Genomic DNA, 14,708 nt, shown 5'->3' on the forward strand with positions numbered 1-14,708 from the left:
ACATCTGAACATTATCTTTGCCACCTTTTATTCTAATGAAGGGAAGCGGAGCAAAGTTAGAGAGGTTTAGGGACTGCCAGTAAATCGAGATTAGCGGCTTTACCAGAGTTTTGGAATAAAACAAATGTCGCTCTCTGTATTTTTTGCTCTAGTTCGGCTGCTTGTTCAGTGAATGTTGGTTGTAGAAAAACAAAAAAGAGAAACTGTTGGAATTAGCATAGTATGTTTGTGGGTAGAGTGATCTACAAATCTAGAAATGTCCTAGATCAATACAGTCCATTTACCATTTGTGAAGTATGAAACAATTATTTATGTGACTATAGTTTTGTGTTAAAAATGTCTTTATTTAATTGTTTTTTCTTATTTTAAGTCGTATATCCTCCATCCCATTATCTTGTTTGTGAAAAGAACACCATCACTGTTGTTAGGAGTCAGCAAACCTGGAGTCCGATCAATGAAACCTGACTAGACCTGTGTGTTAGAGCTACTGTGATTTATAAAACCCACAACATGAAGCATCGACGGATGTGAGCCATGCCTCACAGAACAGAGATCCCAGAAGACTTACGATGTGGAACTGTTGAAGAGTTTCGAAATACATCAGTAGAACACCAGTCTGAGTCCGAAGGCACAACAAAGAATGTTCAACGAGATAGAAAACAAACCCAGTTCAACAACTAAAGGCTTAAAGGAATCATGCTAGCTAAGGTCTGTTTTTACGAGTCTACCCATCGCAAATTATCTCCCCAAACAAATGTCGCTTTGCACCAGAAGTTTGCCAGAGAGCAGCTTGACGATTGGTTTGGGAAAAACAAGATGGACTGTACACTGTGATTTTGGGCTTTGCTGTTTGTTGGCCTGAAAACCTGAACATCATCATGAAGGAAATAACATTTATCAAGAAATTGTAGCAATAGATTATGCTTTATTATGCCATAATATCATAGTACAAGTACAATGAAATGCAGCAGCCAAAGTATAATGCGCTGAACATCGTTTCAATCCACTACAGAATGACCACAAACAAGGTCTGAAGGAAGAATAGTCCAACAGACTGAGGATTGACCTTTTAGAATATCTTTAAGAATATCTAAATTCTATTATTAAGAATATCCAAGAAAGGAATTTCCCCATCAGCACTGCAAATGCTTAATAGCCCAAAAAAAGACACAACATCTCACCATCGTTTGTGTGTTAAGCAAATCCCACTTGGTCTACATTCGTGACACGATGAAGATCAGATCACATTTTGTGACCTAATGATGCAGAAAACCAGGTCATCACACTCAGGGCAGGATGGTGGTGCAGCGTTTAACATTAGTGTGGTTCAGTTTCTGGGCTAAATGGGAAATGGTCTGTTTTAAATAGAGTCTGATGACAACTTGAAGCGCTTTAGAGTCCAATTTTGCAATTCACCCATTCACACAAATACATACAGTGCATCTATGTGCAGCACTTTCTCTATCACACATCACACAGCTGTCAGGGGCAATTTATGGTTCAGTGTTTTGCCAAAGGACACTTTGGTACGTAGAATGAGGAAGACTGGGAATTGAACCGCTGGCAACCTGTCCTGAGATTGGCTCCACATTCTATTTGTTGTTTGGTCATTTATTTCAAGCCAGCGTGCAAGCATCACAAGCCTTTTCTCCCATTTTTGTTGTTTATCCAAACTCAAGTTAAAGTTTCCATTAGGAAATCCATAAAAAACGTGACAATGAAACCAAAAGATTCATGTGAATGTATTTAAAACAGTGTGCCACGATTTTAGCTACACTTATTATGTTACAATGCTTCGTAAGCTTTATGGCATATTTAGGGCTTTATGTAGGGCCAGATGTTGGAGCTCTCTCACACCTCTTGCTGTTATTTTAACGCAGAGGAAACATTTACGTTAGAGAATCCGTGATTTTTACACACAGGTGGAACCCTTTCCCGCAGAGGGAGAGTGCTTTCTCCTCAGTGCAACCAAGGGAGGGGGGGGACACGGGCGATATGTTTTTCCAGGGAATCCCAGCCGTAAGGTTCACTGGTAGCTACAAAACAACAGCAAATTTTATGGACTCCTCTATTAAAGTAACCACAAACATATCTCTCCTAAGCAGGCAGGGCACCGCTGGTTTCCTTGCCCGGGGAAGGAAGCAAACATGACGTGTTGGAAACTCTGAGGAGATCCACCTCGGGGTTGTCGGTTCCCTCATGCCTGGCACAAGGGGCCCAGCTTGCGCCGCTGGAGAATCCCGCAGTGTTAACAAGATGCCTATAGTTCCCAGCCGCTTTGCATTTACAAACACACTCCTACTGTGGTGCTCTCTCTCTCTCTCACTGGTTTTATAGCACTGTGTCTTTATGAGCCTAATGGGCCTTTGCAGCTGAGAGTTTTTACCTCTGATTCATAGAGAGGCAGGTTCATTACCCAGCTATGTGTACAATCTCACAGACTGAAAGGCAATGAGGGTTCTCCGACCACGACTGAATGTTTGACCCAGTTGACTGAATCCCCTTCAGTTCACCCACTGGAGAGAAAGAAAAAAAAATGGAATGGAGCCAATGACCCAAATCTCTAAAGTGTTTTCTGTTTTGTTTTGCATCTGCGAGGGGTATTCCTAAAATAGGGCATTAATGCAGCGAGTCTCTTCAGATCTGTGGGGAGCCGATGCTCTGGTGGTCCACCCACAACAGGAAGGAGAAAATCCCTCCGAGCTCCCCGCCGAGAGCTTGACTTACTGGTTCACAAATAAAAACAACACACTATGACGATGTAATTGACTCATTGTGTGCTCAGCCGCGTGTGTCAATTTGCTGGGGCTAATACTCATCCTTTTTTTCCGCCGTAATGTCAAATACAGTTTAATCACGAAAGACAACAGGAGTTCCATGAATGCAGAGGCTTTATAAGATAATGACTTTGACCCTGACCATGTTGTTTGGACAGATCGATAGAAACTGAGCCCTATGAACAGACCTCAGATGGACTGGTCCCCTGCAGGAGATGTTTGGACCGACGTGTTGACTCTACCTCTCCGCCGCCATCCATGAAAACACCAAGAGAATGGTGTTACGTCACTCCTGCTCCATATAGGTCTGTGGGGTTCCTGAATGAGGACAATAACAACTGTGTATGGTCAGTGGACAGAATACTGCTGCTGCGGACACTGACCTTGGCCTGGTCGCCACTCGACTACTTGCACTAACACAATACTGCCTTGTTTACAGTGTATACGTGGAAGTTTAATAGTTATTAACAGTAACAGTAACTGTCCACCCACCAAGGAGAATTAAAATGTATATATATTTCTATATTTCTATATATCTCTTAGTGAATTATCTTAGTTCTTGTGTTATGTGTGAATTACGCTAACCATCTACTTTATAGGTCCATATATCTATCTATCTATCTATCTATCTATCTATCTATCTATCTATCTATCTATCTATCTATCTATCTATCTATCTATCTATCTATCTATCTATCTATCTATCTATCTATCTATCTATCTATCTATCTATCTATCTATCTATCTATCTATCTATCTATCTATCTATCTATCTATCTATCTATCTATCTATCTATCTATCTATCTATCTATCTATCTATCTATCTATCTATCTATCCATCTATCCATCATCTATCATCTATCCATCTATCATCTATCCATCCATCCATCTATCTATCTATCTATCTATCTATCTATCTATCTATCTATCTATCTATCTATCTATCTATCTATCTATCTATCTATCTATCTATCTATCTATCTATCTATCTATCTATCTATCTATCTATCTATCTATCTATCTATCTATCTATCTATCTATCTATCTATCTATCTATCTATCTATCTATCTATCTATCTATCTATCTATCTATCTATCTATCTATCTATCTATCTATCTATCTATTATCTATCTATCCATCTATCCATCTATCCATCATCTATCATCTATCCATCTATCCATCTATCCATCCATCTATCTATCTATCCTTCTATCCATCTATCTATCTATCGATATATCCATCTATCATATATCAAACTATCTATCTATCTATCTATCTATCTATCTATCTATCTATCTATCTATCTATCTATCTATCTATCTATCTATCTATCTATCTATCTATCTATCTATCTATCTATCTATCTATCTATCTATCTATCTATCTATCTATCTATCTATCTATCTATCTATCTATCTATCTATCTATCTATCTATCTATCTATCTATCCATCTATCTATCTATCTATCTATCTATCTATCCATCTATCTGCCCAACGCTGACCCACACCCTTTGCGAACCGTCTGCTCACCATGACAACCGCCATCTACACTCCAATATGAGCAAATCCCATGGTTTATACTATATCCCTTTGTATGGAAAAATAAATTAAATAATACATCCCCCCCCCAGTTACTGTGAGGAATATAATTAAAGTGCGACACGTGCTTTGCTAGTCAACCAGGGAAATCAAAGATCTACACTTCAGGTATAAAATTTGGGACTGTTGTTAACCCCCAAAGAAATAAACTGGCTTCATATCAGTTACTCCTTTTATTTGTGATGAGTCTGTATATTTTTGCTTTTATTAATATTGTTTTGCCAGACATGACCTGTGAAATAACGGATCACTCAAACTCCCTTTACTCAAAGTCATTAGACATTTATTAGGGGAAAATGTACACAAGCTTTATGGCACCGCCATCAGATATATATATATATACATAAATATAGCCTTGGGGAAAGTCCTGGCTAATGAGTTCTTCTATGCAGCAACATAATCCAGTACTAAGCTCTTCGGATTGTCAGCAAACAACACAATACATGTGTCAAAAATCTAAATTAACAAGCCATCTGATATGATGTATGACAAGGAACTTTACTCCACAGGAATCCAACTCCGTTCCAGATTTCCCATGAAGTTTTCTTTTCCATTGTTTCTGCCCATGTTTGTTTGTGTGCGTGTCTTCCTCTCTGCATGCGTGCTGGTGGAATCCCAGTTTTCAGTGTGGGGTCCTCCAGGCTTCAAGCAGACAGCTGTATGGTATTTCCACACCGCTCTCAGGCACTTGTTACTGAAGGGAAGCCCTACTTAATGGGGTGCACCTCGTAAAGGAGGAGGTTGGTGATTTTCCTGTGGTTTTACTGAGTATGTGCTGGGGAGGGGGGAGTCCACCTTCTGGGGTTTCTCTCTAGCTACACTCCATGGAAGTTTGTAAACAGTGCAATGATGTGGTTTTCTGTTACTAGGGATGCTCATGATGAAATACCTTAGGACAAGTATTACCTTCACCAAGGAGGTTATATTTCCATCAGCGTTTGTTTGTTTGTATTTAGTTGGCACAATCACACAAAACTGGTGGAAAGAACATTTTTTTCACTTTCTTTTACATGTTATATTGAATTATTTGTATGATTTCTCAACAAATAACGCAGAGATCTTTATGACAAATGTCAGGCATTTGTAGAGAGATAATATCTACAAACAATTTGGTGTGGTCCTGATAATGATACGGATTATCGAAATCGATTTTTAATGGATGATCTTTCAGGTACTGTACGATAACAGCAAATCCAATTACAGCTATTAGGAGAATATCAGAATTGATATTTTATTATTTAATGTTGATATATTGTAGTTTGCAGAGCATTGCTTTGTACATGGATCTGATCTCAACATGCGATATGGTGATAAAGTGGATGGAAGTCTATGGATTTTGGTCTCTGAGTGCCCCTGTCGTATAATATTACATGATAGGAAAGTTTAAGATTGAACAGAATTGTTTTGGTCAACAACAAACAGCTGTTTCATTCACACCTTTAAAAGCAAAACAGTAAAAACTGCACTTTACATGTGTTCCTTCAGAGGTAAAATGCTCAATTTCTGTGAAAAATGCTTCCAGTGTTTTCCACTATTACTTTCACTTCTGTTACCGGGTCGCAGGGGCAGCAAACAAAGCAGCACATTCCAGATGAGCATCTCCTCCAGCTACTCTCTCCGTCTGCTCCCGGTGGATCGTGAGACATTCACAGGCCAGATGGGATTTATGTACTCCCTCCAGCTCTGCCCCAGGGTCTCTCCCCCCCCTCCGGACGTGCTCAGTGTACCTGCACAGAGAGTCCTGATCACATGCTTGAATGAGCGCAACAGGCTCCTATTATTCTAGAGGAGAAACTGGTCTATTCCCAAAATAGGCTCCTTAGTGTGTCCCTCAAGATGAGGCCCCTCGCCCGCCAAAGAGGATTCATTGTGGCTACTTGTAGTTGTGATGTTCATATTGTGTCAGTCAGCAACAACGTCCCATGTGGATGAACAGGGTCCCAAGGAAACTCAGCTGGATTTAAAAGCCTGAGCAACCCTATCCTTCCAAAACAACTTTTATAATCTTCATTACCGTTGAGTTCAATTTATTAATATATTTATTTGTATAGCGCCAAGTAATAATATTCATAATCTCAAGGTATTCTACATGTTAAGGTTTTAATTAGCAGAACCAGACTCAATGTGGGCGGCCATCTGCCTGGACCGGTTGGGTCGAGCGGAGAAAAGATGTGGAAAATATATAATTGTTATTACTATCATTATTCATTATTGAGTTGAATATTTTTTACAGGCATTATATTCATTTACATATCTATGTTGACATATCTATATATAGGGTGTTGTCGTTTACAGCTGGTAGCAGTAAAGCTCCATTTTAAAGTCATGTATCTGTGGCAAGACAAATTATTATCAACTATCTACCCCTTTATATATAATTGTAAAAGCAAATAAAGTTTTCTAAAATGATGTATTGTTATAAATAATTTTTCCTGACAATACACAGTTGGTTAATATTTGATCTAATTAGACTGTTTCTTGGTGGTCTAGAACCTGCATGTGTTCAGTTAAACATTTGTGTTTCCATGCACGCCCATGTGTTGACAACTTTAATATGCTTGAATACACAGTAGGATCGGTCTTTGTAAAACATTTAGACAGCATAGAGCATTTCCCCTTAATTAACTGTGGCTGGCACCGGATCTGGTTTAACACACGATATTCTTACGATGCTAAATTGCTCTTACAAGCGACAAAATGAAGTTTGAATCTCTGTTCCCGCTGATCTTTGCTTGAGACTGAAATATTTGTTTCTGCTCCACAGATATCCACAGGTGAAAATGACTTGTCTTGACTAAATGATAAACCACAACACCTGTCACTCAAATTCATTGTTGAGATAAAAATGCACCAACAAATGTCACTTATTTTATATCATTGCTTTGTCTTTTTTAATAATTCACTTAAAAAAAACACTCCCACACATACACACTGGCAGTGGTGGCCCAAGTGGATGCTAACCAATCTTCACAGAGGTCTACTCCGAGTTGCAGACATGCAGACATCCGTATCGCAGTAGGTGATTGATGCACGCCGGTCTCTCATGTATTGCACCAACACTCCAGAGGTCGCACATGAGCGGAATGATTTGCCTGGAATGATAAAACAAAGTTATGTTGGGTCCATATTGTATCAATGTTATTTAAATTTTTCATCAGGTATTTAAAACGAGATACCATTATGTTTCATATACACTTTCAGTATAATATCTTGAAGGGACGAAATCCAAAGACAAAGTCCTGAGCAGCCACATTTTATGGGACATTGAGGACCAGGGCAAAAGAGTGCCTTGTAGTGACCCCCCCCCCCCCCCCCCATGAACCACATCATTAGGATCTTCAAACCATTCTAGTTTAAATAAAGTATTCAATTTAAAGTGCAAATCCCCACCACAATCCCAGGCTTATCATTATAGACAAATTAGCCATTCTGGTGTTTCTCCTAACTTCTAAAATGCTTCTGGCAGAAAGTGAGTGGCACAGAGTCATGTTAGGTTTTCTTTTTGAGGGGGGGGGGTTAACTATCCCTTAAATTCAGATATTGATCTACATTAATCAGTAAAAATTTATCCAGTGGCATACTCACGTTCGTCGTGGAATGTGACGGAAATACACAATGGTTGGTCCATATGACAGAACTGAAGGTTTTTTTTAGATACAGTGGTGCAGAGAGTATTATCTTCGGAAATACATTGTAAACACAACAGGGCCTCAGCTGGAAACAATAACAACAACACACACATGCATACATATAATTGTGAGCATTTGCAAATGTGAAAAATTATAAAAAAAGATAAGCAAATTATCAAAAGTTAATTTAAAAGAACCTGTAGATTTAATGATTTAAAGTATGTTTCTTTGTTCAATGTATTTTAACATATATTCGTTTCAAGTTTGAAAAACAACTCCTGGATCAATCGTCTTCACTCTTCACAAGTCAAACACTGAAACCCTGCAGATACAGGAATTTTCGTTAATGTGCTCGTAAGAAAAATAAGATCCCAGTGACTTTTACTGTGACATGATTGCTGGTTTGAGTATTTCTGAAAGGGATGATCCTATTTACTTTCTACTTAGAATGGAAAGACACTTGACAGCGGAAGACTAAAGAACTTAGCCTGGACTCTGAATTTCTGCTGAGGCTGCAGGTGGCAGAGTACGATTCTGTCACAGCAGCATGAATCCATCAACCCAAACTGCCCTTATGTCAACAGTCCAGTCTGCTGGTCATGTTGTTATCGTGTCGGTGGGGTTGACTCTATGTTGAGTCTATGTGAGTATTGCTGCCGATCATGCTCATCCATTTATAGCCACAGCTCACCATTGTCTAACGGCTACTCCCAGCAAGATAATTCTCCATGTCACAAAGTGCAAGTCTCCCACCGGTTTCATGAACATTACTTCCCTTTTTCCCTCAATATCTGGCTTGTAAAAAAAATATACAGCAAAATACTTTGATATTTTATATGTTTTATTGATATGGTTGTTGTGTTTTATGTGTCTTTTATTCAAATGTTTCTTTATGTAACAAGTTTCTGCCTTGACAAAGAAGTATTTTCTCTTCTATATATCGAAGAATAAGAAATACCTTGATATAGAGTCAGCAAGAGGAGGACGGCACACACGGCAGCTTTCATTTTGAAATCTGGAAGTCAAACAATGCAGAGATGTACAATGAAGGAAACTGTCTTTGTGATGGTGACAGTTTGAGATCAACACGTTTGACAGACTCTCAGTATCAGGGACAGCTAATTATTTTATCTTTGTTTCTATTGTGGTTTTTGAAGCCACTGGTTCGGTGTTTACTCCATATAAACGTGATCCTTTTATTTTTGACGGTATATTTTTGACTGAATAATATTGTGCTATTCTCTGTACTATTATACATTGTGTCAGTGTATACTTGGAGCAAGCTGGCACAAGAACTTCCTTTGGGATTAATAAAGTCTATCTTATTTTATTTTATCTCATCCTATCTTATCTTAACCCTTTTGGTGCCAGCATTCAACCTGTGAAAACATCTCTACATAAACTAAAAGACCCGTGAAGCTGAACATTTCTGTAAAACTACAAAAACAACATTCGCAAGGAATAAAACAGCATTAACATCACAGAAGCAGAACTCATACAGAGATGGGTTCTTACCTCAGTATTTCGATGCCCAGTCTTTAGTGGTTTGTTTCTGTGTTCTCCAGAGGTCTCCTGGTTTTACACCGTCCTCTTACTTCTTTTAACTCAAGTGGAACCACAAGAACCTCCTGTGATTGGTCAGGACTGGCAGTGAGGGTACCTCATATCACATGACTGAGCCTTTGCCAATCTGAGTAAACAAGCCTGATCGTCACTCTGTTCTACCTGGCAGCCACTGAATGTTTGTTTAATTTTGTAACTCGCCCTTAAATGTGTTTTTGTATGACTTGTAGTTCCCCCCGTCTCCCCCCCCCCCCACTTCCTGCTTAGCCAAAGCTTCCTTTACACCCGATCCACATCAGCACATCAGGGCCTCAGCTGGAAACAACACACACAGGGATGATAGGGATGATCCTATTTACTTTCTAATTAGAATGGAGGCAAAAACCAAAACATCCAGTGAGCAGCAGTTGTGGTGTCAATTTGTGGAACTAAAAGCTGACACACCGCTTATCACAGTCATATCTGCCTGTCAGTCAAATCAACGGCCCAACTGTCATAACATCTGATGCATGAGAGGAAAAAAGAAATGTTCAAAACTCAAAATGTTTTGAATTCTATCGTTCGTATTTGACCTTTGTTCAACAGAGTGTTGTGAAAAATAAACTTTGTGAAGACACATTCATCTCAGCCTTGATCACTCTGTTCTACCTGGCAGCCACTGAATGTTTGTTTAATTTGGTAACTTGCCCTTAAATGTGTTTTTGTATGACTTGTAGTCCCCCCCCCCCATCCCCCCGTCCCCCTGAAGCCCTTGGACTTCCTGCTTTGCCAAACCACCTTGACGCCCGATCCACATCAGCACATAAGGCCGAATATATCCTCATCAACTTGACTAAATTTAACCCATTTGTGAAATATGAATTTGATGACCTTCGCGAAAAATAAAGTGTCTCAGACTCCAATTTACAAGCGGAGCACTGGTGACCTTTGAACCTGCTGCACATTGCTAAACCATCCATTGGATTTTTATTCCCAAATTTAACATTTTTACGCAGGCAACACACAAATCTATATATCCATGAATCCATCCGGCCTCCCCCAGTTGCCTCACTGACAACTTGCAGAACCAGTTTCAATGTGGGCGGCCATCTGCCTCGACCGGTATGGGCGAGCGGAGAAAAGAAGTTGAAAGAAATAATGTTTCTTACTATAATTATTAATTATTGAGTTGAATATTTTTTAGAGGCATTATATTCGTTTAAATATCAATGTTGACATATCTATATATAGTGTGTTGTTATTTATAGCTGGTAGAAGTAAAGCTCCATTTTAAAGTCATGTATATGCTTATATATAAATGTATAAGCATATAAAGTGTTTAAAATGATATATTATTATCAATCATTTTTCCTAAGGATACACAGTTGGTTCATATTTGATCTAATTAAACTGCTTCTTGGTGGTCTAGAACCTGCCACAACACTTGTCACTCAAATTCATTGAGAAGATAAAAATGCACCAACAAATTTCACTTAGTTTCATTGCGTTGTCTTTTTTAATAATTCACTTAAAAAAACACTCACACATACACACTGGCAGTGGTTGCCCAGGTGGATGCTCACCCATCTTCGCATCGCTCTACTGCCACCTAGTGTCGTAAGGCAGTACAGATCCTCAACAGTTTAAATTTGACCTGACATTGTCGACCAACGCCTGCTTGGTTTTTTGGGGTGGGTTAAACTAGACATTAAATTCAGATATTGATCAAAATGAATAAGTAAAATCTATCCAGTGGCATACTCACTAAGGAAAGTGTTTGTGACGGCAGCACACTTCTCTGTTATCCAATTACAGGTCATAATGCTGGTAGTTGTGCAGAGATTACTTTCAATGGAGAAACAGTAATTACACTTCAGGGCCTCAGCTGGAAACAACAACACACACACACTAATATATTTATGAGCATTTGCAAATTTGACAAATGAAAAAAAAAAAAGATGAGCAAATCATGAAAAGTTAATTCATAAGAACCAGTAGATTTGATGAGTTAAAGTATGTTTCTTTGTTCAATGTATTTTAACATATATTCAATTCAAGTTTGAAAAACAACTCCTGGATCAATCGCCTTCACTCTTCACATGTCAAACACTAAAATCCTGCAGATACAGGAATTTTCGTTAATGTGCTCTTAAGAAAAATAAGATCCCAGTGACTTTTAGTGTGACATGGTTGCTGGTTTGAGTATTTCTGAAAGGGATGATCCTATTTACTTTCTAATTAGAATGGAGGCAGAAACCAAAACATCCAGTGAGCAGCAGTTGTGGTGTCAATTTGTGGAACTACAAGCTGACACATCGCTTATCACAGTCATATCTGCCTGTCAGTCAAATCAACGGCCCAACTGTCGTAAGATCTGATGCATGAGAGGAAAAAGAAATGCTCAAAACTCAAAATGTTTTGAATTATATCGTTCGTATTTTACCTTTGTTTAATAGAGTGTTGTGAAATAAACTTTGTGCAGACACATTCATCTCAGCCTTGATCACTCTGTTCTACCTGGCAGCCACTGAATGTTTGTTTAATTTGGTAACTTGCCCTTAAATGGGTCTTTGTATGACTTGTAGTCCCCCCCCCTGTCCCCCTGAAGCCCTTGGACTTCCTGCCTTGCCAAACCACCTTTACTCCCGAATATATCCTCATCAACTTGACTAAATTTAACTCATTTTTGAAATATGAATTCGATGACATTCGCGAGAACAAAGTGTCTCAGACTCCCATTTAAAAGCGGAGCACTGGTGACCTTTGAACCTGCTGCACATAGCTTAACCTTCCATTGGATTGTTATTCCCAAATTTAACATTTTTACGCAGGCAACACACAAATCTATATATCCATGAATCCATCCGGCCTCCCCCCAGTTGCCTCACTGACAACTTGCAGAACCAGATTCAATGTGGGCGGCCATCTACCTCGACCGGTTGGGGCGAGCGGAGAAAAGATGTGGAAAGAAATGATGTTTATTACTATCATTCTTAATTATTGAGTTGAAATTTTTTTTAGAGGCATTATATTCGTTTACATATCTATGTTGACATATCTATATAATTGTGTGTTGTCGTTTATAGCTGTTAGCAGTAAAGCTCCATTTTAAAATCATGTATATGTTTATATATAATTGTATAAACATATTAAGTGTTTAAAATGATATATTATTATCAATAATTTTTCCTAAGGATACACAGTTGGTTAAGAACCTGCCACAACACTTGTCACTCAAATTCATTGAGAAGATACAAATGCACCAACAAATTTCACTTAGTTTCATTGCTTTGTCTTTTTTAATAATTCACTTAAAAAAAACACTCTTACACATACACACTGGCAGTGGTTGCCCAAGTGGAGGCTCACCCATCTTCACATCGCTCTACTGCCACCTAGTGTCGTAAGGCAGTACAGATCCTCAACAGTTTTAATTTGACCTGACGTTGTGGACAAACACATGCTTTTTGGTTTCATAAACAGTAGAAATGGATCATCCAACATCCCAATGGTTCCACCAGAGATGAAGGGGCTCAGTTGCAGCTGTCGGTGGTGCAGCATGTGGCGATCGTGTCGGGTGTTGAGATGAAACTCTGACACACTGCCATGTCCATGCACGAGCGGAATGATTTGCCTGGAATGATATCACAAAGTTATGTTGGGTCCATATTGTATCGATGTTATTTGAATTTTTCATCAGGTATTTAAGACGAGATAACATTATGGTTCATATACACTTTCAGTCTTATATCTGTAGGAACGCAATGCCGAACCACATCATTAGGATCTTCAAACAATTCTAGTTGAAATTAAGTATTACATTTAAAGTGCAAATCCCCACCACAATCCCAGGCTTATCATTATAGACAAATTAGCCATTGTAGTCTTTCTCTAAACTTCTGAAAGTTGCACGGAATCATGCTATGTTTTTACACACACACATTGACACACACACACACACACACACACGTTAATGAGCATTTGCAAACCCAAAAATAAGCAAATCAGAAAAAGTTAATTTATCAGAACCAGCAGATTTGAGGATTTGGAGTAGGTTTCTTTTTCCAATGTATTTTTAACATATCTTCAATTCAAGGTTGTTAAAACGTCTCCATTCAAACACTCAAATCCTGCAGATACTGGAATTTTCGTTACTGTACTCATAAGAAAAATGTTCTCTTCTATATATGAAAGAATAAGAAATACCTTGATATAGAGTCAGCAAGAGGAGGACAGCACACACGGCAGCTTTCATTTTGAAATCTGGAAGTCAAACAATGCAGAGATGTTCAATGAAGGAAACTGTCTTTGTGATGGTGAGAGTTTGAGATCTGACTTGCAGTATCAGGGTCAGTTACTTTACCTGTTTCTATTGAAGTTTTTAAAGGCACTGGTTCTGAGTTTACTCCATAAACACTTCATCTTTTATTTTTGCTTATATATTTTTGACTGAATACTGTTGTGCTATTCTCTGTACTATTATATATTTTGTAACTGTATTCTTGGAGCAAGCTGGCACAATAACTTCCTTTAGGATTAATAAAGTCTATCTCAGTTTATTTGATCTCATCTTATCTTATCTTAACCCTTTTTTTGCCAGCATTCAACCTGTGAAAACATCTCTACATAAACTAAAAGACGCGTGAAGCCGAACATAACAGTAAAAACTACAAAAACAACATTCGCAAGGAATAAAACTGCATTAACATCACAGTAGAAGTACTTATACAGAGATGGGTTGTTACCTTGTTCCTCAGATGCTCAGCCTTTAGTGGTTTGTCTCTGTGTTCTCCAGAGGTCTTCTGGTTTTACACCGTCTTCTTCCTTCTTTTAACTCAAGTGGAACCACAAGAACCTCCTGTGATTGGTCGGGACTGGCAGCGAGGGTACCTGATATCACATGACTGAGCCTTTGCCAATCTGAGGAGTAAACAAGCCCGATTTATTTCTGTGTCAAGTTGTGTCTTGTATGTAGTGATAAAAAGGACAGTTTTCACACAGAGGGTCAATTTGTGGAACTAAAAGCTGACACACCGCTAAACACAGTCATATCTGCCTGTCAGTCAAATCAATGGTCCAACTGCTGTAACGTCTGATGCATGAGAGGAAAACTCAAATGTGTAAATTATAATGTTCATATATGACCTTTGTTCGATAG

The 14,708-nt window shown here is 38.6% G+C and overlaps 2 long non-coding RNA genes across 2 annotated transcripts; both read right to left on the reverse strand.

Moving 5' to 3' along the window:
- Positions 1-7,243: 7,243 nt before the first annotated feature.
- LOC132996671 (uncharacterized) lies at positions 7,244-9,627 on the reverse strand. The gene is made up of 4 exons (XR_009677125.1): positions 9,524-9,627; positions 8,967-9,023; positions 7,965-8,093; positions 7,244-7,471 (listed from the first exon to the last, which is right to left on the reverse strand). It is a non-coding gene; the product is annotated as an uncharacterized LOC132996671 (long non-coding RNA).
- Positions 9,628-12,826: 3,199 nt separating this feature from the next.
- On the reverse strand, positions 12,827-14,449 carry LOC132996885 (uncharacterized). Its single transcript, XR_009677145.1, has 3 exons — positions 14,296-14,449; positions 13,757-13,813; positions 12,827-13,184 (listed from the first exon to the last, which is right to left on the reverse strand). It is a non-coding gene; the product is annotated as an uncharacterized LOC132996885 (long non-coding RNA).
- Positions 14,450-14,708: the final 259 nt, after the last annotated feature.

Source organism: Limanda limanda, chromosome 23 (genome assembly GCF_963576545.1).
Source record: "Limanda limanda chromosome 23, fLimLim1.1, whole genome shotgun sequence".
NCBI classification, from domain to species: Eukaryota; Metazoa; Chordata; class Actinopteri; order Pleuronectiformes; family Pleuronectidae; genus Limanda; species Limanda limanda.